The sequence below is a fragment of the Podarcis melisellensis genome (genome assembly GCF_964234715.1).
Source record: "Podarcis melisellensis genome assembly, chromosome: 3".
In the NCBI taxonomy this organism is placed as follows: domain Eukaryota; kingdom Metazoa; phylum Chordata; class Lepidosauria; order Squamata; family Lacertidae; genus Podarcis; species Podarcis melisellensis.
The window spans coordinates 27,745,716-27,770,725 of record NC_138530.1 but is presented as its reverse complement, the minus strand read 5'-3'; the positions used below and the strand labels follow the sequence as shown (position 1 = coordinate 27,770,725).

Here is a 25,010-nt window from a genome sequence, read left to right as displayed (position 1 = left end):
CATCCTAACTGTTGGGTGTGGACATATTTTCATTTTCAATCTGCCATGGATTTTTTTGCATTTGTACTTGTATGAAGTTTACATTTTATACAAGCAGAGCAGAACCCATTCATTACATACTCCTCAGATATCAGAGATGAAATATTCACAAAGTCTGAATTTCGCACTAGTAAGTTTAAAGATTGCTTATGGATATAGGGATAAAGTGTTTGAAAGATGGCCTAGTTTCTATGAAATTACAATCAGTGTGTGACTATTTAGATGTGATTTTAAAAAAATCTATATTGTTTGTGACTCTTCCTAATCAGTTATGAAGATGTACAGTGATACGTTGGGTTACATACACTTCAGGTTACATAAACTTAAGGTTACAGACTCTGCTAACCCCGAAATTGTACCTCAGGTTAAGAACTTTGCTTCAGGATGAGAACAGAAATCGTGCTCTGGCAGAAGGGCGGCAGCGGGAGGCCCCATTAACTAAAGTGGTGCTTCAGGTTAAGAACAGTTTCAGGTTAAGAATGGACCTCCGGAACAAATTAAGTACTTAACCCGAGGTACCACTGTAATGAAATTTAAACAAACAAAAACCGTCATTTGTTATCAGTTTGACTTAGAGTAAAACCCCATACCCAGGAACAAGGGAGGTGGCGGAGAGGTAGAGGCATGAGGATATGGGAATTTGAAAGGGCCTGGGGTGCTTAACTGAAAGCTGGATCAAGAAAGCAGCAGGAAGCTGAGGAACAAGCTATACAAGCCTGAAGAATAAGACGACTTGCTGTTGGCAGAGACTAAAACTCATATACCAATACGAAATGGCTAGCTAAATATTTGGCTGTAATCTATCTATTTGGTTGCACTTTTGTTTTTCTAGTCTGGCCCACATTATCCTTATTCTTATATCTCTTGGGGTATGAGCTGAAGGCACATGAGGTTGCCATTTTGCTGAAGCTAAGCAGGACTAGTTTGGGTCAATGCCTGGATGGGTGCCCATATGGAAACCATAAACCATATCCTGTGTAGAAAAAAGGGGGATATAAATGTAAAAAAGGAAGAAAAAAAGAAATAGGTAAATGTCTCATAATTAAGGCCTCAGAAGTTGTCACAGTAACTTTCACATGTTGTATTTGAGTTTTTGAATTAATGTGGAAGTGAAAGTGGTAGAGTCCGTAAAAGACAGAGTGTTCTCATTTTTTGAGATGAAACACCCCAATAATCTGGAGCTGGTCTTTAAAATAATCTATTTATTCATAAGAACTCTTTATATGGCTGTTCTATAGTAGAAGTTACTTGGGTGACTGAGGCCCCACCTGTGCTATACTTTTAAAGCAGAATTATACTATGGTACTTTAAACAGTCATGTCTCCCACATTGCCCAAATCCTGGGAGCTATAGTTTAAGGGTGCTGAGTGTTGTTATGTGATCCCTGTTCCCCTCAGAGAGCTACAGTTTGCAGAAAAGGGGATTGCTTATGTTAAACCACTCTTGGAATTGTAGCTTTAAGAATGTGTGGGCTGTGGAAGAGGAAGTTGAGGCTGTGCTGCATGTTGTCTGAACCTGAATTTTTGGTTTAGCGCTCTCCAGACACCTCATGGCTCAGCACTGCAAAAAAAACAACAAAAAAACAAAACAGAGGAGAAGCAAAGCAGTTTCAATCTCCTTTCCAGAAGCCCACACATTTTCTCTTTCACACTAAGCCATGGTGTTGCATGTGACTAAGTGCATTTGAGACAAACAAACAAAAATGCAGCGAAACTGGTAACAAAGACGATGGAGTTTACAGGCATGCATTATGTTAAGCATTCAGTGGAAATTTTGTTTGGATGGTCATGCTCTCTTGGAATAACCCGTCAGAAACCGCTGACTGTTTAACCCAGCAGCTTCTCTTACTCTATTAATGTTTCCTTATCTTTTGTCGGTTCCATGAGTTGTTGACCATAGTGTTATTTTTCTACAAAGGTAAGAAGGATCTTACACTTTGATCTGAAAAGCGTCTCAGTATGATCTCCTTTATCAAGGAGTTCCTCTGCTAGTAATCCCCAGAATTCATCTGGAGGATTGCCACTAAGTTTGATAAATCTCTGGAAGGCCAGGTAATTTTCCTATCTCATATACTGTGTGCTACTTCTGGGTCTGATTCTGACCTTGCCAGAAAACCCAGATGGCCTATGAAATGGAGAAAATATCATAGTAGTAACTCTCTAATAGTTTCTGATTAAATCCGAAAGAGAAAGCATTTTTTAAAGTCAGAATCATTGAGGCCTTGAATGGGAATGAAAGAAATTATGTATTTTTAAAAAATAAAATTACTTTTATATCACAGCAATGTCAATTAAAATCAGTGGTAAACTAAAAACAGATTAAAACGGACAAGCATTGCACATATTGGAAGTTATCTCAAAGTTATATACCCTTCAACATTTCTCTTATGAAAATGGGGACGTCCCATTCCATAATGATAATTTTACTATTTATACCCCACACATCTTACTGGGTTGCCCCAGCCACTCTGGGCAGCTTCCAACACATATAAAAACTTAATAAAACATTAAACCTTAAAAAACTTCACTATACAGGATTGCCTTCCGACAGCTCCATACCCTCCAACATTGGATAACTCCATACCCTCCAACATTTCTCCAATGAAAATAGGGACATCCTAAGAAAAGTGGGACATTCTGGGATCAAATCAGAAACCAGGATGGCTTCTCTAAATCAGGGACATCCCTGGAAAATAGGGACACTTGGAGGGTCTGTAGTAATATTATCCCATATTATAGACACATTCTTTCAATTTACATCACTGGCACCCGAGAAAGTTCACTGAAGAGCTGTGATTATGATTATTTTGCTTCATCCAAGGAAGCTTTCTTTAGCTTTGTAACTCTTTAATTGCACCCTAAGTATTCCCCAGGTTGTTGGTTTTTTGAAGACTAATAAGCCATTTGGCTACAAACAGAAGCTGAAGTATCTTTAAGTCTAGCATAAGCAGGGATGGGATGCTTGTAGTCCAGGCTTTGCTGGACCACAACTTCCATAGCCCCTCCAATTTGCCACCCTGGTTGGGGCAGATGTTGGAGCCCAACAACATCTGGCTGGGCACAGGTTTACCATCTCTTATGAGGTTGGTGTATGTTTAAGGAGGGAGGGTGTTTAATATACATACACAAAGTGCTTGTTGTTGAGTGGGATTGAGGTGCATAGCTTTTTGGCCTTCGTGCTATAGAATGCTGATGAGCAATCATTTCATATAAGAATACTTTCTCTGGGCAATCTTTTATTCCTATTCCTGTTGGGGAAAGCTCCCCCCCTTTCTATCCACTCACTCGGGGCAGTACGGCTCCCCACTCTTTGTAGCGTCATACTTTTTATTAGCTGGCCCTGTTTCCTCCAGAACATCACTTTGATGACGTCAGATCTTATCTGGATAGTTGAGATGTTTCAGCAACATCTCATCTCTAATTAAAATACTTGTTGTGAAGGGTTCTTAAGTACAGCTACTTAATGAAGTTAGAAAGTGCATTTGGATGCAGACTGTGAAACTTCTGCTGCTGGAGTTACTCTCGAGGGAGAATTGTGCAGTCAAAAGACATTCAGAATTGCTATCTATCTATCCTCTTTTGTTGCTTTTTATTTCTTTAATTTCCTGCCCCTTTTTTAAAAATGCTGGTCAGCTGGAATAAATGCTCCCCACCCTTGCCACCTTCTGTCGCCTCTACTTTCTTGCATAGCTCAGACTGACACGTGCCTGGCAAAGTGGCTTCTTGGGAATTTGAAAGTATTTGAATGTGTTATCTGATTAAAGGGATGTATATGTCTTTAATTCTCATCTGCAGTTCCACCTTTGACTCTACCAGTTAAAGTAGAGAGGAGCTGAGAGTCAGCAAAGTCCCAGATTCAACCCAGATAACCTGAAATGTTTAACTGTTTGTAGAGAGTAAAAGAATGGTTAGGCCATTGTTCTTTTTATTATTGATAAAAGTCCTCCTGTCCAGTTTGATAGTTAGTTTGGATATTACTTGTCCAGTTTCAGAGTATTTCAGGGTGCTTATTTACTTCATTCATTTATTTGTTTAGAAACTGTATATTCTGCTATACTGTATCAGTTTAGCTCTCAGGGTGGCTAAAAGTCTTTAAATCTTTAAAACAATTATAGAACAGTTTATGAGATAAAGATAGTAGCAGAAGCAGCAACCACCACCACCACATGGTTAAAACAAAAGTTCAACAACAGAAAAGTTAAGAAGCACATGCTATTCTGAAATCAACCATCTGATATTTTTAGAAGACTACACACACACACACACACACACACACACACACACACACATATATATATATATATATACACACACACACACACATACACATACACATACACTTGGTGGTAGGACAAAAGTATAGCTGCCTTATAGGTGTTCAGGTTAAAACATTTTGCAGATGAGGTGCCACCACCAAAAAGGCATTTCCCCTGACTTCTAACCACCTAACCTTAGAAGGCAGGGGAACAGATCAGAATTCTCTTACTCCTTCTGACAAAATAGTTTTTCAAGCAGACTCTTTTTAAGACTGCAAAAACAGCCTTGTAGGGTAGCCTATTTGACTAGAGAAATCATGTTGCAGATTTCCTGCAAGTGCTTGGCATATAGATACATTTATCAGAAATGTCAATAGAGACTCAGATCACTTTATAAAATAATGTTGGAAATGGAATTTCAGCTGTGGAGACCTGAGCATCATTTTGTTCTAAGAGTCTATTCTTTAAAACGGTTGACAAAATTTACTTGTGATCATTGTCTCAAAGCAGAAATATTTTTTCATTCACCCACATTTTCATATATTTGTGTGTGCAAAATCTACCAGATTTAAAGTTACGTCATACATACAGAGTTCATGCTCACAGTCATAAGTTGCAGAAGTGGTTATTTAGCAAGTTAGATATGCTAGAGAGCCAGTTCCCAAGCACATGTTTTTTAAACAACAACAACAACAACTTATTACTTATACCCCACCCATCTGGCTGGGTTCCCCCAGCCACTCCGGAAAGCTTCCAACAGAATATTAAAAACACAATAAAACATCAAACATTAAAAATTTCCCTAAACAGACTTTTGTACATTTGTGTTTAAAATTGTGGTTTGAGAAGACGGCCTTATTTTATTTCTGGTGGATAAAAATAACATGAAGCTGACTTTCCCCTTTCCAAAACTGTATTCATTTTTTTTAAAAAAAATAAGGTATACGTTTATTACAGATCAGTTGAACTAGAAGGGGCGGGGAGGAGGAGAGAAAATATTTGCCAGTGTAGCATATGGATAGCTCTGAAAGTATATCTAATGTACATAATAATCCAAATGGCCTCTTGCTGTGATAGAATCATAGCAATAAGAGTTCAGTACTAAAGCGTTTGGTTGTACCTGAGCTGGCTGGAGCCTGCCAGCCCCTGCCAGCCCACTGAGAGCATCTGTCTTGCCACCACCTTGCTCACACTGTGTCCTCCACAGGCTCTCAGATTCTTTCGACTGTGAGCATAAATCATCCACCTGTCAGGAGATCTTGCTGCTTGGATTATGCAATGCCTGCCTTCATTTGGAGATGGCGTGAGCAAAAGATTGCTGCAAATGGTTTGCATTCATTGTAATGCCATTCCAGCATTTCCCTAGCTTTAATGAGGGATCAGGATGGTGATGACTTTCTGAGACAATAGAAGCCTCAGCCAGCCTTGCTTTGTGTATTTGTATAGCCTACTTTAGAAGTCTTTCTTTTCCATTTTTGCCCCCTCTTTCTTTTATGTGAAGACATGAATGGCTTCAAAATTCAGGCAAAGAATTAAGGATTGCACAAAGCCAGCTGCCCACATTGCTCGATGTTTGCTGGTTATGTTACTTCCCTCTAGATAATCAATGATTTATCCCCTTCCCCCTTTAAATCGGACAGTTTAATGTTGATTATCTATTCATGCTGCGCCTCTGGAACTGTGTAAATAGCAAGTTTGTTGCTTTCAGTTGTGCTTTGTTTAAAATTCCAGATTTGCAGTTTCTTTTGATGTGGACATACTGCTGGCAAATATGGAGAGTGACCCACATCTAAACCTCTGCAGGTGCTCTGATGTGCACATGGATCTTCCAGGAAGCAGGGGTTTCCCCAGTTGCTGCAGTGTTTAGAGACAGAGCTGTGTGCGCAGCAGATAGGCACCAGCAGAGCACTGTAGTAAATAGGGAAGCCCCTTTGTACATGAGAAAGATATATGCTCAGTTGTGCACTGTTGTATGCTTGGGGATCTCTGCTTTGAAGCTTCCAAAATTTTATTCTTAACTTACTTTTCATTTATGCCCCTCTGTGTTTCAAAAAAGCAAGTATGTTTTTAACTAAGCAACAGTTAACATTTAAAAGAGCAAACTAAGACAAATTTCACGTATATGCACTACCCACTTTATAGGCCTTATAGGTAGAGAGAGCCAATAAAGTGGTTCAGAATTACACTGTTTTGTGACTCATGCAATTTACAAAGAAGTGAAGTATTTGCGCACGATAATGTATAGTTTATTGTGTTACAAATATCTTTAAAATGGATCATCTCAGCCAATGGGATGTAATCAGGTTTTTGAGATACGGGGAAAGTAGACTTTTCTTATTCTGAAATACCTTATTTTTTTGACTGGGATGGCAAATGGCTAACTTGTTTCCTATGATGTTTTGTGTTGCATCTCTTAATGAAAAGTAAGTAGTCTCTCTAAAATGGACTAGTATATATAATATTAGAACTGTAGAATCAAAGAGACCCTAAGGATCATCTAGCCCAACCCTCTGCAGTGCAGGAATAAGCAGCTGTCCCATATGGGGATTGAACCTGCAAGCTTGGCATTATCAGCACCATGCTGTAACCAATAGGACTCAGTGTCCACAGTGCCCTGTTCCTTGTCCCAACAACACAAGGATTCAACATTCGATTTAGAAACACTACAGGCCATCACTGAGCAAATATAATACTATTAAAATACAGATTCATATTCTTGGTCTTTTTTAAGAAGAAGAAATACATGCATGTTGACCTTATGACACAAAGAAGGGGATTCTTTTGTTGCTACCCTTAGGGATAACCAAACTAGAATTTGGAAACCATACAATTACAGTGAAGCTTTTTCTCTTTCCTTCATGCTGCTGGCAGGAGCGCCGACTTGCCCCTCACATTCAGGGGGGGCATGACCATGTGATGTGTCATGTGACACCGCCCGGTGTGCACAGGACATGCGGAGGGAAATCTTTGCACTTACTGTATTTTTCGATCTATAAGACGCACCTGACCATAAGACGCACCTAGTTTTTGGAGGAGGAAAACAAGAAAAAATAATATTCTGAATCTCAGAAGCCAGAACAGCAAGAGGGATAGCTGCGCAGCCTGTATTCTCTCCGTAACACACACACACATTTCCCCTTACTTTTTGGGAAGGAAAATGTGAGTCTTATAGAGCAAAAAATATGGTACTTGTCCCAGCCGCCACCCGGCTCCTGAGCTGCTGGGCAGATGCTGGGACGAGCAAAGATCTCACTCATCCCAGCCACCACCTGGCTCCTGGGTGGAGGCTGGGGTGCGCAAAGTGCACAGGGGGTGGCAGCCCCCTCAGTATTGGAGCCCTGCCCCCTACCCCAAAAGCCCCCTCTGCCCTCTATACAAGGTGGCTGCTGTCCACCTTGTAGAACAGAAGCAAGCAGTCGGGGGAGGGGAAGAAAAATAGAGAAATGGGTGGGGGTAGGCAATAGAAGTGTAATCTGTAAAATGTTGAGGTTTTGAAGGGAATATAGCTCCAGGAGCTCTAAAATGCAGCACCTGCACCAACATCTGGATTGCTCAATCTAGATGGATTCAGAAGGGTGGGGTGGGGTGGAATGATAATCTTTTTGAGTACAGAACAGGCCAAGGTTCACCTTTCCAAAGGTTTCTCTGGTTCCTGGATGAAAGAGGCAATTACTGGGACTCTGAAGAGCTGGACAGACTGCTGAATGTGACAAAGTTGATGGAGTAGTCTATTGGCGGGAAGAGGTTGTGTCTAAGCCCATGATTCAAGTGTGGAGTTGGTCTCCCTGAGGAAACAACAAGTATCCACGGTATGTGGCATAACTGCTGTTTCCAACCCAGTTTTGGATTTGAGCCATGGATAACTCCTGTATTGTTTATGCTTTCCTTTCCATGTAGAAGGTTCTTGTTGTCTCCTGTTGGTCACTGCCTATTTCTGTGGGCAGTACTGGTCTTGATGGATCTTAGGTCTGACCAGGCATAAGGCAGCTAACCTAGAAATTAAATTGTTGGGATGGGCAGAGAAGAAAAGGAAAGGAAAAGGGAGAGCTTCAAAGGCTGATACAAAGGAGATGTATGGGATATTAAGAGGCTTGAGAAGTGACGGTAGTCAGTCTATGTTGGATAGGAGGAAAGGAGGAACTGTGGTGGTCGGTGTGTAACACCATTGTTGGGAAGAAAGAAGTAAATTTAGAGGAGGGTTGGGGCTCATAGTCCCATGCACATTTTTTTCAGGCAGCCCACACCTTTGACCTCCTTATTATAGACTCTTCCTAGTAAGTGCCAACAAAATTCAGTAAATTTAAAACTTTAAAATCAGGAATATTATGAACATGGTTTTCCTAGCACCGTGAAACTGTTCTATTTAAGAAATAACACACACAGTTTACTTTGTGGTAGTCAGTGATTTGCTTGATTAACATTGACACTTCTTGCTCAAAAATGTAATGTGACTATACAAAAACAAAAAATAATGCAGCTGAGTTTCATATTGTACATGTTGCCTCCCTGGTAAAACATACAACTCTTAGGAACAAAAATTATGTTTTTCTATTTTCCTCTTTATCACATTTTCTGGTTGATGCATACATTCCTTTACATGTAAATCCTACGTGTTTGCTATGGAGTAGGTTCCACTGAAATAAATGGAACTTAATTCTTGGTATATGTGTATAGGACAGCAGCTTTTGATTACCTTTAATGGTTATGAGAGTGTTTTTGATTATTATTTCCACAAGTCCAGCTGAAACCAACTATTGCTACAGCAAAGACAAACTCTTTCTATGCCCATACAAATATGTATTGGCATTAAATAAAAAGTTACACCGAGAACTGAGGAAATCCTGTAAATTGTCACCCTTGATTTATTTCCCCTTTGTAATGACAGTCCTGGCCAGTCCTGATCATTGCACCAATGCACTGAGTGTCCCAGAACGATCTAAAAACCTTTCACAGATGGTCAGTGATATTGGCAGCAGCTAGACCGTGGACTGTATTGTACCATGGTCTGTACACCAGACATGAATCTTGACTTTACAGTGAAAAATGCTGCATATCTATAATCCCTATCTTTCCTTCCTTCTCAAGGGGATGAAATCTGCGCAGCATTGTGTTACTTAAAAAGGACAACACCAAAGAAGGGAGAATTTTAATAGGAAAACAGTAAAGAATCTGACAAAAAAAATATGTAGACAGTGCTGTTTTTGCTTTGAGCTTTGTTTGCTTTTGATAACAAGCTAGCCTCCCATACCATTTTTGTCCTTCTTCATTGCTGCATTATCCCAGTTTTAGATAAAGATTTTAGAAGATTACCCTTGAGACCCCCCCTTTTATTTTGATTTATCAGCACATTTTTTTGGGGGGGGGGGACTATTTAAAAAATCAGGAGAATTTGACCATGCATAAAGGCAACACAACACTGGCATAATCAGATGGCAGGGAAATCTCAGTGTTCTATCTATGAAGAAATTAGATTTATCATCAGGAAAAAAAGCATTCTCCTTTCATTTTCTGAAAGGTGCTTTTTGACAGACCCTTTGCAGTGGACGTCATGCTCACAAAACATGCTGTCACAAGGCTATTTGAATATGGTGACAGGCTCATTATCATGTTGCAGACAAGTGACAACACCACAGACTAGAAACGGACAGGCTTGCCAATCAGCTGTTGAAAGGATTGCTGTTGAAATAGGGCTTTTTTGTTACAAGAACATTTGTACAAATTGACTACATTAATTCTTTTTTTATTATACATGCATACACTGTAGTTAGAGGGTCTGTCACTTTTTTGCGTTATAAATCGCTGTTTTTGAAGGGTTTTTAGTCAAACAAAAAATTGGACATATGATATGGGGAGGAGTATTCTATGCAGGAATTACGTTGTGGAAATAATTTGTATATCTGGAAAAAGCACTGTTGGGATATACCTCAAGGGGAAAACAAGTTTACAGCGCTGCAGTTTGTGTAATGTATAGAAAAATGTCAAGGAACTAATCTGCTGAAGCATCTTAAAAACTAGGAACAAAACGTTATAAAATGTGCAGTCTCATTTATATAATGATGTTGAAAGGATAAGGCTGCAATTTTATGCAGATTTTATTGCAAGTAATGCCTGTTGAATTCCATAGAACTTCCTTGTGAGTAGACATAGTTAGGATTGCATCTTTATTCATGGTAGCAGGCAGTTAAACAAGACTCTGGCTGCAATTCTCTGCAGCCTAAGGCTTGTCTAAGTACATCGTTGAATGCAGAAGTGCTTTTGAATAGTCATGCATCAGACTGAATTGCAGATATTGCAAGTTCTAGCCTTTGCTAATTTAATGCTAGGTTGTTTTTCTTATTCCAAAATGTTCTAGGTTTAGTTGAATGAGCGTCTCCTAATTCACTGTGCTACCAGATTTGTAGTTTCTTCCATCTTTCTGCCAATAGGTTTTTATACTGGTGTGCTAATGATGGGATATACCTGAGTGTGGTGGGTATCAATGTATATGTGAATATGGGGTTGATTGCTGCTGTGTGCATCACTTTTCACTTACCTACATTCCCATTTTTGTAAGACTCTTGCTACCTTTTCATTTTTGTAAAGCAGAACCTTTTTTTAAAGAAGTCACAAAGTATTAAGGCTGCGTATTACGCATAGAATAAATGACTATCCTGTTTCTCAGAGATATCAGTCCAAATGATTGATAAGCAGCAGGATTTTCTGTCTTAGGAACCTTCTCTTGGTTCATTTATTGAGAACAAATGCACTGCCATGAAGCTGAACCTCCTAATGTACAATGGGAGTTTGCCCTGGCATCCACTCCCCTCCTTTCTTTCTTTTTTTAAAAAAAAGGTTAGTCGGACTATGACAGGAAGGCGCTTGCAGGTACTTTTGAAGTTGTTCATAAGAGGACCTACTGAAATATAATGTCTTTTGTTTTGAAGCCACTCATTTAGTGGCTCTCGGTGTCTCATACGAAGCAGTGTAGCATTAGCAGTTATGTTCTGAAGTACTATGCTACAGAGCCCTGGCTAATCCCTGTGCTCTGTGCTAGAAGCTTGAGTGTTAGCATTCCTGCTACTAATTCAACATTTGGGCAGCATCATAGAATCAAAGAATCATATAATTGTAGAGTTGGAGTGGAGTCCCAAGGTCATCTAGTCCAATCCCCTGCAATGTAGGAATCCCAACTAGATCATACATGACAGATGGCAGTCCAACCTCTGCTTAAAAACCTCCCAGGAAGGAGAGTCCACCATCTCTCATGGGAGAGAGATGTTGAACACCTCTTACCATCAGAAAGTTGATCCTGATGTTTAATTGGAATCTCCTTTCTTGTAACTTCAATTCATTGGTTCGGGTCCTATCATCTGGAGCAGGAGAAGGCAAGATTGCTCCATCCTCCAACTGACAGCCCTTTAGATATCTGAAGGTGGTTACTCACCATATTCTCTCTCTGACTCCTCTTTACCAGGTTAAATATACTCAATTTCCTCAACCATTTCTCAAAAACCTTGGTTTCTAGACCCTTGATCATCTTGGGTGCCCTCCTCTGCACATGTTTCAATATGTCAATATCCTTATTAAATTATGGTCCCCAAAACTGGACATAGGACTTCACCAAAGCAAAATAGAGTGGTAATATTACTTTCCTTGATCAGGACACTATGCTTCTGTTGATGCAGCCTAAAATACCATTAGCTTTTCTTTTTTGCTGCTGTTGCTGCTACATCAGACTGTTGACATATTAAGCTTGTGGTCTACTAAGGACCCTAGACTCTTTTCCCATGTACTACTGGAAATTCAGGTGTCTCCCATTTTATATTTGTACAGCTGGTTCTTCCTGCATAAGTGTAGAACCTTTCATTTGTCCCTATTGAAATTCATTCTCCAGTCAGTTAAGGTCATACTGAATTCCGATTCTGTCTTCAGCAGCATTGGCTACTCCTCCCTGTTTGGCATTTGATGAGCACCCCCTCAGTAACTTCTTCCAGTGCTGCCCTACTTGTCCAGGATGACGAGGAACCGTTAGTGAGCACTCTTTAGGGGTCTACTACTTGTTCTTCCTCTTGCTTTGAACATAGCCAAAGAAACATTTATTATTATTTTTAACTTCTCTTGCAAGCTTGAGTTCCTTCTGACCTTTGACCCACTGGACCTTCTCTGTGCTACTCATGTATACTCTTTCTTCATGATTTCCCATTCCATTTCTTATACAGTCCCATCTTACATCTCCTCATCTCATCTCATCTCTACCTCCTTATGCAACCATACCAGTTTCTTTAGGGGGCTACCATTTTTCTTTCTTGTTGGAATTGTATGCCTTTGTGCCTTCAATATTTCACCTTAAAAAAAAACTCCCATCTTCTTAAATCCCAGAGTGCATGGCCAACTACACTCAGCTTTTCCTTGCCTGTGTATGATCTTGTTGAGATTCCTGCATCGCAAGTGTTGGACTAGATGACTCTCGAGGCTCCACACTTTTGTGGTTATAGGATTCTATAAGGGGTATGACTGCAGTCACAGAACTTTTCTCGCGTTTTGCACATCCTACCATTAGTGTTAGAAAGGAAAACCCTGCACTCAACTGTCTTAATATCAGTGTCATGTGACCAAAGGTGCAGCCAGCCAGTTACAAATTCACTTTTTAAAACATTAGATCAAACAACAACTGTACCACTTTAAATGGCAAACCTGTAAAGGCCCTAAGAGACTGAAGTACAAATCAGAAAGTCCCTGGTTTGAATTCTGCCTCAGTCATGAACTGTGACCTCACTCCGTACAGTTTCCCCTTCTCTGTGCCCATACAGTGGCCAACTTAGGATAACACTTTATGTGTCTCATGTGGTGGACTGTCACCTACAAAAGCTTATGCCACAATAAATGTGTTAGTCCTCCGTGATTTTTGTTGCCACAAGCTAAAAAGGTTACTCCTCTGGGAAGAAAATATTTTTCAAGCATTTTTCCTTCTGGTTCTGCTTACCTCAAAATGATACTAATAACAATCTTTAAAGGGGGGGGGACCTGAAAAGTGACAAAGGTTTATTTGAATTCAGATTATGCTCCATTTTAGCTTCACATTAAATGCAAGCTCAGTTTTACTATACAGCCCTTATTACAGTTTGGGTTAATAGCAGGAGCCACTACTGCTACGGTATGTCATAATTTTTATTTTTATTTTTAAAAAAGATGATTACTGTCCCTTGACTTGCTGTCAAACTTTAATGGCTGTTGTATCTTGTACAAAATGTATGCATCAATTATTTTGCAGAACAGTATAAGCTGTACATTAATTTTCACATAAAGTTTCTAACAATGTTGATTTCAATATAAAAATCTTTCTGGTAAAATATTCATGTCATTAATCATCAGTATTGGAAATCTGTGAAAATTTAGACACTGGTTTAAAAGTCTAGGACATGTAGCATCTGAGGGCACAATCCACCAGGAATAACTTCTGCAAAGCCACGTTGAAATGGACAAGACCTGTGCAAGAGCATATGTATGTATAAAATATATTGATAAGTAGAACATGCAATGAATTGTTGCAGAGCAGTGCTTCTGTTCAGTGTGATTTCTTTGGTGATCACTTGAAACATGATTTCTTTGGTGATCACTTGTAACCGAGTAAGGTTGTCTTCCATATACACGGTTTTAACAATGAGTCCGTAAGTGACTGTGGAGGCCAATTCTGGACCTACACATCCTTCCACAGTGGGGACATTGGTTTCTGGGCGGGAGTTGATCATGGTGTGGATTTGCCAAGTGTGTTCTGAGTTTGAGTGTCTTCAAAGCCCATGACACCTTTGGTAAAGGCTGCTCTCTAGTTGAAGCGCTCGCAGGCAAGTGTTTCCCAATTGTTGGTGTTCATACTACATTTTTTTAAAAAAATTGCCTTGAGACAGTCTTTAATCCTCTTTTGTTGACCACCAGCATTACGCTTTCCATTTTTAAGTTCGGAATAGAATAGTTGCTTTGGAAGACGATAATCAGGCATCTGCACAACATGACCCCATTGAACTGGGGTTCCCCCACAAGGCTTCTTCTATGCAACTTGGTGTTTTTTATGTTGCTTCTTTAGTGACACTGTTTTGTCTGAAGCCTTGTTGGCACTCTCTAGCTGAGTTTGCTATTAAGAGGGCATGGTTTATACAGAATATCGCACAGGCTGCCCCATGAAAGATCACACTAAAAAATACATAAGCAATCTCAAAAGAATGTAAATAATTTCCACTTCAAATATTTGCATATCACTACAAATTTAGCAGTAACTCATTTAACACTAAAAAAAATTCCTTCCAGTAGCACCTTAAAGACCAACTAAGTTAGTTCTTGGTATGAGCTTTCGTGTGCATGCACACTTCTTCAGGTATCATTTAACACTATTCTTAGTTGTTTAATTGTCTACCTTGTTGATCAGTTGCCCTCAAATAAATTTGCATTCTGCAATAATGTATTTGCTGGGTTTTGTTCTGTTTTGAGAAAGTGAAACAAGGGAGAGAATATATATAAAAAATAATTGCCATATTTTAAAGGAAAAGCCAACTACCAATGCACACCAGAGGGTCTGAATAATTATGTGTGAGCTCTTCCTCCACTTTGCCTGAAAACTATTTGGACTTTTGTGGCATTCCTATCAAACACTCAAAAAAACCTTGAGGACTTTTTCAAGCCTTTAATAGGGAGGCTTGAAAAGCCCAGTCAGTTGAAGTCCAGTCATCCATCCGCTTTCTGATCCCTGCAGAATGAAAAAAAACACACACAAAAAAACACCCTTACCTTGGGGAAGGAAAAATAGGAAATGGTGACATCTCACTTCCAAACATGAGAGGCTATGAAAGGCATTATCTAATCTGGAAATTATGCATGGAGCGTCATTTCCTGCCAGAGTCTTCAAACTTTTAGGTTCCTTACCCTTCAAGGTAAGTGATTGCTAGGGAGGGCTGTGTGGAAGTCAAACCAGAATGGAAGCCCAGACGAAATGTGGCTAGTGGTGACTTGAACTGGTGCCAAACTTTTTAGGCAGAAGAAGTTCACATTTCAAGCTCTCCCCACCCTGAGTCTTGCAACTTTTCTTCAGTGGAAGTAGGGAAGTCCTATTCCATTATTATTATTATTATTATTATTATTATTATTATTATTATTATACTCCACGTATCTGACTGGGTTGCCGCAGCCGCTTTTGGGCAGCTTCCAGCAGATATAAAAACATTTTTAAAAATTTTTTTTTTAAAAAAAACCCTATACAAGGCTGCCTTCAGATGTCTTCTAAAGGTTGCGTAGTTACTAATCTCCTTGGCTTGGGGGTTGCATAACTCCATACCCTCCAGCATTTATCTGATGAAAATAGGGACAGCCTCAGGAAAAGCGGGACATTCCTGCATCAAATCAGAAACCAGTACAGCTTCTGTAAATCCGGGACTGTCCCTGGAAAATAGGGGCACTTGGAGGGTCTGGTCTTGCCTGATTCTGTGGCCCACTTTTCATAGTGCAGTCTTCACCCATTCCTCTGAAAATGCATTACCAAAAGACCGCTCTAGAATGGCATCTGGAATGGAAAAGGAGAAATTGAGCACACATGAATGTCCAAATAGTACCACTTCACAGTATCTCTAACATATTTGCTTTGGAACTTAGATCCTTCCATTTAACACTGTGATTTCTATTTTTCTGCCATTCCGTTGTACAACATTACGGCTCCACTTTTCCCAGGAGGAGTTATGATGCTGATGTTCTGTGCTCATACTTGAAACCTCCTTGCTATGGCATGGGTAAGGCTGCTCTCTGCTTGACAGAATTTCTTCCATAGTCTTCAGGCATTTTTCCTAGCACCACCCCTTTGCTGTGTATTAACCATTCATTTGGGGCACATGACTTGCACGAGCCAAGTGCTCTTAAAACTGTTGCTAAAAACAAGCCCTCTACTCCATGACCACCAAACACTATGTTCTAATTTTGTCCATATATGAAGGTTGCTTAAATCCGGCGATAACATTAATAATCTTTCAGTAACCAACAAGTGCTGGCTGTGGCTGAGTCCAGGAGCTTAGGATTCCTGTAATCAAAATGTTTTGCTGCTGGACATGAGTAATACAGTATGTGTTCACTCCTAAACATTAATTCTAACCTGGATATGGTTCAGCTTTGCTATGTGATACAGTGTTACTTCATGCACACACACACCCAACCCAAGGCACTTTCCTTCTTAAATATAGGCAAGAACAAATTAGCTGGCACTTGATATTAACTGGCTCAGGTCTGTATGATAGCAGCCAACTTGCCGATGATGTGAGCGTTGTTACTATTTCTGTAGACATTAGGCATTTTACACACACACACACACACACACACACACACACAAACACACCACACATACACACACACACATATAATTATATATGACAGCATGGGCTTGGTGTTACAAAAATGCATTTTGTCCCTGCATTATAAATGGTGATGATATCTAGTTATAAACCAGACCTCACTGTATTCTTAGGTTCGATTAGCATTTACAAATGCAGTGCCATATTTTTTGCCTGGGAAAAAGATTAATGAAAGGACCATTTAAGTGTTAGAGGGTCACACTAATGATCTTGTAGGGCACCAGTTGAATATATTACATATGCCTATATCATGTATTTATTATACTCCGCCTCTCCAAAGCTGCAAGTGAAGTACATAAATAATTTAAAACCTGAAAATATGCAACAAAACGGATCTTCTGAAAATACAATAAACCACACAACAAACAAACAACATATGGAACACACAACCCGAATTTACAGTTAAAATATATTGTATTCTCATAATGAAAAGAGGAAACAAAATTGGCCAGATTTGTTTGGAGAAGAAACATATTTTTTTTTTATTAGAGGGGGAAAAATGTAACAGCTTAATTTAAGCTGTATGGTTGATATCTTTTTCTCCCTTCCTTAAAATAATAATAAAAAACCACCCTTCCACTGATGTGGGAAAGGGTTCCTTAGGGGTAAAAACAGTTTATCTTTAGCCTGGCATGTCTTTGGGGAACTATTTATTCTCATCTTGGAGGAAGAGGGGAGATTTTTAAGTTAATAATATTTTTGCCACCTTGATCTCCCCTCCTATCATGCTCACAGCCAAAGGTGAAAGCCTGCTTCACGTCCCCTGTGACTAGTATAGAATGTACATCAGAAGGAGGGAGAGGAGGGGACAGATGAGAAAGCGAAGGAGTGAGATCAGCTCTGTGGTTTGCGGCATCCTATAAAACCAGAAAAGCCTTTACAAAAACAGGAGCCAGACAGAACTCATAAAAGCTAGTAATCTGTTCCCAACATGGGCCAGTTGGCAACCCTGAGCGATGGTTGTTTGTCATTACAATAGGATGTCCTGCTGCAAAACCAACAAAAGATTCCCAGTACATTTTTATAGGTAATCAGTTGCAGCAAAATACTACTATTAATATTTATCATTCTTTTAGTGCTCTCTGTGCTTTGCCTGCTGCCCAGCCATTCTGCCCTCCTGATCTTGCAGCTTAAAAGGAGTTGAAGAAGATAACTGGACAATGTTGCTGCTGTTTTATTTTTGTTTTTATATAAAAAAATGTGTGTGTGCTTACTAGTTATGCTTAGTATTTATAGGTCCAGAACTCTATTAACATTTACAGCAGTCATTTGTGTCCACCAGGTTTACTGGTAAGAGCACATTCCCAATGCAGACACTTAGCAAAAAGTAATTATTAACATGAAAGAATGGGCAGGCTAATCCTCAAAGGGAATTGCTCCCCCACCCCCCAGCCAAAGACCTCATTGTTATATGAATGTCTTGTGGCTGTGATGGAGCTCTTTATTTCTGTTAAGGACTAGTCACTAGGCAGGGACTAAGATGGTAAATGGTAGTGTTGTTTCCTCACTATGTCTGTGCTGCAAATATCAAGCCAAGGTATATCGGTTGACGTAAGCTTTGGGATATGTTATCTTAGCAAAAAGAGTCTAACTGTATAGCAGAATATAGCTAGAGCCACCAGCAAGTGGCGATGCCTCTGAAGCGCTCCTGACATAACAGGCCCCGTGACCCCAGGCTTGCAGTACTCTTGTTAGGGTGAAATGCCTTTTTGCTGCCTACATAAACTGTATACATGACCCCTGGTGACATGCCAGACAGCTGCAGAGACCCTGCCTTTATTAGGCAAGGTTAGAAGAGTGTGGGCTGGCTCCTGGGCTGAGCTTTCCATTTTTATAAATGGACAACAATAGGGTGTTGACAGGCCTTAAAGCCTAGAGAGACTGTAAGGTGCATCATGGATAGGGTAGCATATGTAATTTGCAAAATATTGGGCACTTCCTTAGCTGATTCTTTCCTCCTCCTTACACTGTGTTCTCTCTCTGGAAATGGTCCAAAATGGAAAAGTGCCCTTTCGTCAACACATTTAAATGCTGGAGCAATTGGAGTTGTGGATAAATGTTTCAAAAAGAGAGCAGGGGGGTGGCAGCATATCACAATAGAATGAATAGGAATCCACAGTAGCAATGAAAACAGAAACAGAAAACATTTTCCAGAGCAGTCCCTGTTTTGTTATAAATCTAAAACATCTTAACTGTGTATTTATTTTTGAAGTGTCTTCATAATAAATTATCCGCCACCCCTCCCCCAAAGATTTACACTTGAGAAATTTTATATGCTGCTTTATTTGCACAGAATAAAGATGTTTCCATTTTAATACCCTAGAGGGTATAGCTGTCCAACCTAAGATCAATGGTCACTGGAAAGTCTAAAGAGCTTTCTGGATGAGATCTTTGACTGCTTTGAGGTAGATACCTTAAAAGGTTAAGAGAATGCTATAAATTCTTGGAGGGCTTAAGGGAAAGGTTGTTAACCTTGGTGATCCTGTAGTTAGATATGTTCTGATATCTACTAATATTACATTGTTTTCTCATTGCAAGTATTACACATTTGACAGAAGCAGTAATCACATATGTACTAGAATATATGGAACTCTGGCAAATATTCATTTGTTGTTGTTCTTGTTGCTCTTGCCAGATTCAGAGTTTATATCTGCAGGTTCTTAGACTAGCACTATTTATAGTACTTTACAGAAAATTTTGATTAGAACCCATGTGTTTATTTTCTCCTTTGTGCTGTCCTTTTGTGAGTGTGAGCATGTCTTTGAACTAATACATTGCAGTCCCTTTATGGTTCACGCATGGTATGCTAGTAAGCTCACCCATTAAACCGAAAATAAAAGAGAGCCACATTAAGTAGGGTTTGCGAGGCATTTAAGCATGCCACGAAGACATTTTAATTGACTCGGTCAATTTTTAGAACCAACTCTTTCAAAGCACTTTTGCTCAATGCAGGAATGCTTTCCAGCACAGTTGTAACTGAAAGGACTATGCATTACATTATTTTGATACTGTCATTTAAGCAATAAAAATAAATCCATTTGATGCAACTAGTTTTGCTTTAAGTGTTCAAGCTGTCAAACTGTAAAACTTTGTGGATGGGTGTGGAATTAGAATTCAATGTTAATACTATTGCTCTTAACATGTAGGGTCGTGGAAGTGCTAACCAGATATATATTCAGTTACCATGTTGGAGCCAATGGACTGTATTCCTTTAGATGGAATTGACTATATCCACTTAAATGGACTTGACTCTAGCACAATCACTGTATTCAAATGTCAGGGTAAAAAAAGAGAAGGAGGATGTCACATAGGGTCACAAATTATGTTGGATTTTGACAGATTGTAGCCTTGCTTTACAAGAGCAGTAACATCTCATTTGTCACCGTTTGATCTGAAAGTGCGGGAATGAGAGCGGAAGGCCCTCCATCTCCACCGCAATTTAATCGCTCTGAGGCCGACAGTGGCGGCTAAAGCCACCTGCCCATGCACTGTACTGCTGATCTGTTTTAATTTAATCGTCCGTCAGCTGGGATGAAAGCATAAATCGTCTTCCTTTGATCTGCAAGCGGTGTGTTTTTTTGTAAAGCAGGGTGCAGAATCAGGGAGACGGTTTTCACATTTAGTGCAACATAGACAACATGAGCTGAAAAGGGCTTGTAAGTGATATTTTAGTGTAGTAGTTAAACAGGAAGTTGCTCTTTGTGTAAACTGATATCGTGATGTAGGTTAGTTGGGGAGGGGGGAAGCAGGCCATAAGTAAAGGAACATATTGATTAATAACTTATCAATTATTCAAGTTTAAAGGGGGGGAAACAGAATATCTGAAACCTCTTAGCACTTTGTAAAACTTTTAACTGCTTTGCTTCCAGATAGAAATTTAAAAGAAATGGTTAGAAAGGTAGCATTTAATCCAAGGTGTGTGGTATAAAATGGATCACATATGCAGCGGGAAGGTTCCATGGAAGTATTTCTGTAATAAAAAGCAAAAGAATTTTTATTGCAGAGGCTGAAGAATGAATGCTCAGCACCAGATTGTGGAAAGTATTATTGAAACGTAAGGTAGCAAATGCTGTGTTAAGCTCTGAACCAAACTGAATTATAGAATTGTAGAGTTGGAAGGGACCCTGAGGGTCATCTAGTCCAACCTCCATAGGCACAAGCACTGAAAACTATACCCCTATATTTTATATATTTAGATTATGTATTTAGTTATTACTCTTAGAATGTGAGCCTTTACATATGCAATTTGGGCATGGTTGTTAGAAAATTAATATCTAGTTGAGTACATCTCTAATAAGAATTGCATTCTACACTTATAATGTTCTTCAAAGCATTTCACATTCATTATCCCGGCGGCTCTGAAATAAGCGTACGGAGTCCAGTGCATTTAGGAAATATTTGTGGGTATTCTTATGCACAACCAATTTTTATTTTTGATCTCGAGTTCTGCTTTTTAAAAAAATGCAACGGCGTTGAAACTAAAGACACCATTAATTGCACCTCAGTTTTTCTTTTGTAATACAGCTGAAGGCTAATGCCACAAGGTGGTTGTGTGTCTGAAAGCAGTGATTTCAAAACACATTGTGCTCTCCATAAACCTATAGCAGTGCACCTGAAGGCTTCTTTTCCTGCAGCCAGTTTAAATAAACCAGAGGTTGCCAATGTGATGCACTCCAGATGTTTCAGGCTACAACTCCCATCATCCTCAACCACCGGTCATGTTGGCTTGGGCTCATGGAAAATGTATTTTACAGCATTAGACGATCCCTTAAAACGAATAGCACTTCTCTAGATAGACCAGTTCTCTGGCTCAAAAAAAGGCTGCCCTTCAGTTCTTCAACATTTCAGTGTTGTTGGTTCTAGCCTTAGCATACGAATTTTTAAAACATATTTGGTAACTCCACCTCAGTGGCCTCCTGCTGGTGCTGGTATCTAAACACACCCACCCACCCCAGAAATATGAAATACAGTCATGCATTTCATGTATCATTTGGTTTGGCCCTTAAAGCACATTCTTATCTCTGCTACTGGATCATATTTGGTACAGCATTTCATTTAATAATAAGAGAAAATATTCTACTTAAGAATGAAAAAATGAACTACTTATTCATTTTTCTTCATGAAGAATCAGGACTGCTTCAAACATGATGAAAACCCTACAAAGGAAACACTTCTGTGTAAGAATTAGCATGCAGCAACCTGGATGTAATCATGTTTCACAGTCATACACATGTCTACACATTCTAGGAAACCGCAATCAGTTCCCAGAACACAGGAGGTACACAGAGTGAAATTTTCTCGTGTTTGAAGCAGCCCTTAGTGTAACTTGAAAGGTTAAAAATTATCCAATAAAAGACATCACATTACCTATTTTGTATTGCTTAGAATTCCTTAATTAATCTTCTGAATTTGCTTTTCATTAGCCCAAGGATTTGCTGAGGGAAAGACTCAAGGAATGTATTTTTTCAAAGGCAAAAATGACACTTAGAATGACAATGGAAGCCGATATGCCCTTCACAGTTGGTAACAACTTCTACAGGTCAGGAGGTGTAGAGACAATTTGGGGCAGGATATAAGCTAATGAATTTATCATGTAATTCCTCCTGTATAGACACATGCCTAGATGTATTATACATGGCATAAGTGATAGCTTTGGCCTTCTGTGACAGGTGACTTCACTTGTGTGGAGGATGACAACACACGGATGGTGATTAAACATCAGCGTAACCAGCCTTAGCTTGAACCATCCTGTAATAAATCATTATACATTGGAAATTTGGTAAAGTAGTAATACAAATCACCAAAAATGCATAGTCTGTCTGACTACCTATCTATCCATGTATCATCTCCAGATATAAAGATTTGTAGTTAACTTATGATCTGTTATCCTGTTGAATTCCCCTTAGCAGGTGTAGGTGCTGAGTTGAACACCTTTCCTTTTGTTTATAGAATAGTTGAAATAAGAGAATTAATATAATGCAATGCCTTTTTCTGGGTAAGCCACAGGGAAAATGTGCATTTTATTGATATAAAATGAAGCAGTTGTATTTCTCCATAGTGGTACTACAACTATATCAGTTTAAAGTCAATATTATAATAGACGGGTGAAGGGGGAGTGATGGAAGAATATATACAACAATGTCATATGCTCTTCAGACTATGGGCAGAGCAGAATGTAACCCAAAACACAGGGCTGCCATTGAAAATGGTACATCTCTCCTCCATAAAAAACAGAGATAAGAACAAGTGACATTGTCACATAATGAGTTTCCCTACCCCTACTCCATATCATCGACTGCCCCTGGGGTGAGGGTGGAAGAAGCAGAAATTAACTAGGGTAGGTACACCCTATGTGCTGCTGTCTAGTATTAGGACTACAGCAATGACAATGTGAAGAGCATTATTTTGGCCAACCTTGGGCTAGGAGAAGTCTTTGCCAATCAAGATCCAAGGTTTTGCCCTGGCAGTCTGCCACAGGCTGAAGTACGGAGGGAGAGTTCAGCAGGCATGGCTTTTTCAAGTATGGCTCAGTTACAGATACTGACTAAGGAAGCCCACCGAACCTCATATTTATAGTCTTGGCATCTTAAGGGTGTGGGGTTTTTTAGAGAATCTGTTGGTGTTGACATTATTTTTATGTGACCTGAGTGGCGCGAAGTCCTCTTTACCACAGATTGTTTTACCATTGTTGTCTTATGTGTTTAAATCAGACTGCTGTTTGCTGGATGATGCTGTTTTTAGCATCATGTTACTGTTGCCTTTTTATTATTTCATTGTAAGTGACTTTGAGTTTACATAAAGAAAGCAGGGTAATTAAAAGGATAGAATAAAGTCACTTTTGCAGTTATTACAAAACAGGAGAGAGCAAATTAGGTAACAAGAGAGAGCAGATTCTTAATATGGAAAAGAAATACAATTATTTTTCTGAGTGATCTCAGATGTTTACAACTGTTACATGCTATTATTGCAAACCAGCTGCTGTAGCAGAGTGCACATGAAATAGGGTTTGCATATACTTGCCCACCAAGTTAATATTATTAAACCTAGATAATATACTTCAGTAAGGGTGCAATGACCATTAATTTGGACTGCTTGGTTTTCTTGCAGTATTTTACATGGATTCATCCAATTCAGAAACAATGCAAGATGTTGTGCTAACAAGTATTGTATGCAGACAATAGCCATGGTTGTTTCAGCAAACCTATGAGTACTGTATATACATTTCTCTCTATGAAATGGATTGGAATATGTATATCAGTATAATCATTTGCAGGACACTAAGGATTGTATTGTACACATCACACATGAGGCTCAACTTCTCTTCACATGCTATGAACAGAACACCCAAATGTACATGGCACAGAGAACTGTGACTAGTTGGAATTCCTTGCTGGGTAGATCCATGCCAAAGACATGTTGGTAGTAGACAACACAGTGTACAAAATAGCCATGGCTTGGGCTTGTGTTAGGTTTTGACATAGTGAGTTGGGTGATGCCTGCTCACAACTGCAACCATGTAGGCCCCAGTAGATATCCATCAACCAGGCCTTATAACCCATAGGTGACAAGTGTACACCATCTGGTCAATACAAGTCCGTTCTGTGGAAAGTAATGCCTGGGTGCCATTTAACCTGGCTATCCAACCCTGGGACCTCTTGGAGCCTTGTTCACCTTCCACTAGGCATGGTTAATACGTGCAAGCTCCATTGCACCTCTCCAGTGCTACCACTCTAGGTATTCAGACCAAAATATGGTTAAGCTCGGATCTCTCAAGGCCCCAAGATCAGTGGCTGCTGCCAAAATGAGATCAATGCCCTTCATGTCTACCAGATTGTTTTCCCTGAGTTGTATCACCAAGGCATCCAGCAGATCATGTGTAGTCCATGGCATCAGTCCATCCCAGCACGTTCCCTACTAGCCTATCCAAATGATATGTGCTCGGTCTCTCAGACTGAGTTTCACATAGCATGTGCCTGGCCCCAATGTGCTATGCTACGGCTGCAGATCCACACTTGTCTTCTGCTGGGACCTGGAAAAAAAATCCTTTAAGGAGCTGTGACTAGTTGAGATTCCTTACTAGAAAGATCCATATCAAAGACATGTTGGGAGTAGACAACATAGTGTACAAAATAGTCATGACTTTGGTCTGTAGTAGCTTTTGAAATGGTGAGTTGAGTGGCTCCATGCAGATTTAGTTTGTATATCCAGCTCTGGACGAAAGTGGGAAGATCAGCCATGCCACCTTAGGAAGCCTCCTTGTATCCACTGAAGCAGATGATATTGCCTGACCTTAGTGGGACATGCACTTGTGTCAATCAGCTACCCTGTGCTGAGCAATATCCCATATAGAATGT

The 25,010-nt window shown here is 39.6% G+C and overlaps 1 protein-coding gene across 22 annotated transcripts in view; it reads left to right on the top strand.

Annotated features, from left to right (window-relative positions):
- ESRRG (estrogen related receptor gamma) overlaps positions 1-25,010 on the top strand; it is a 473,643-nt gene that overhangs the window by 354,753 nt on the left and 93,880 nt on the right. The gene's annotated exons all lie outside the window — the stretch shown is intronic.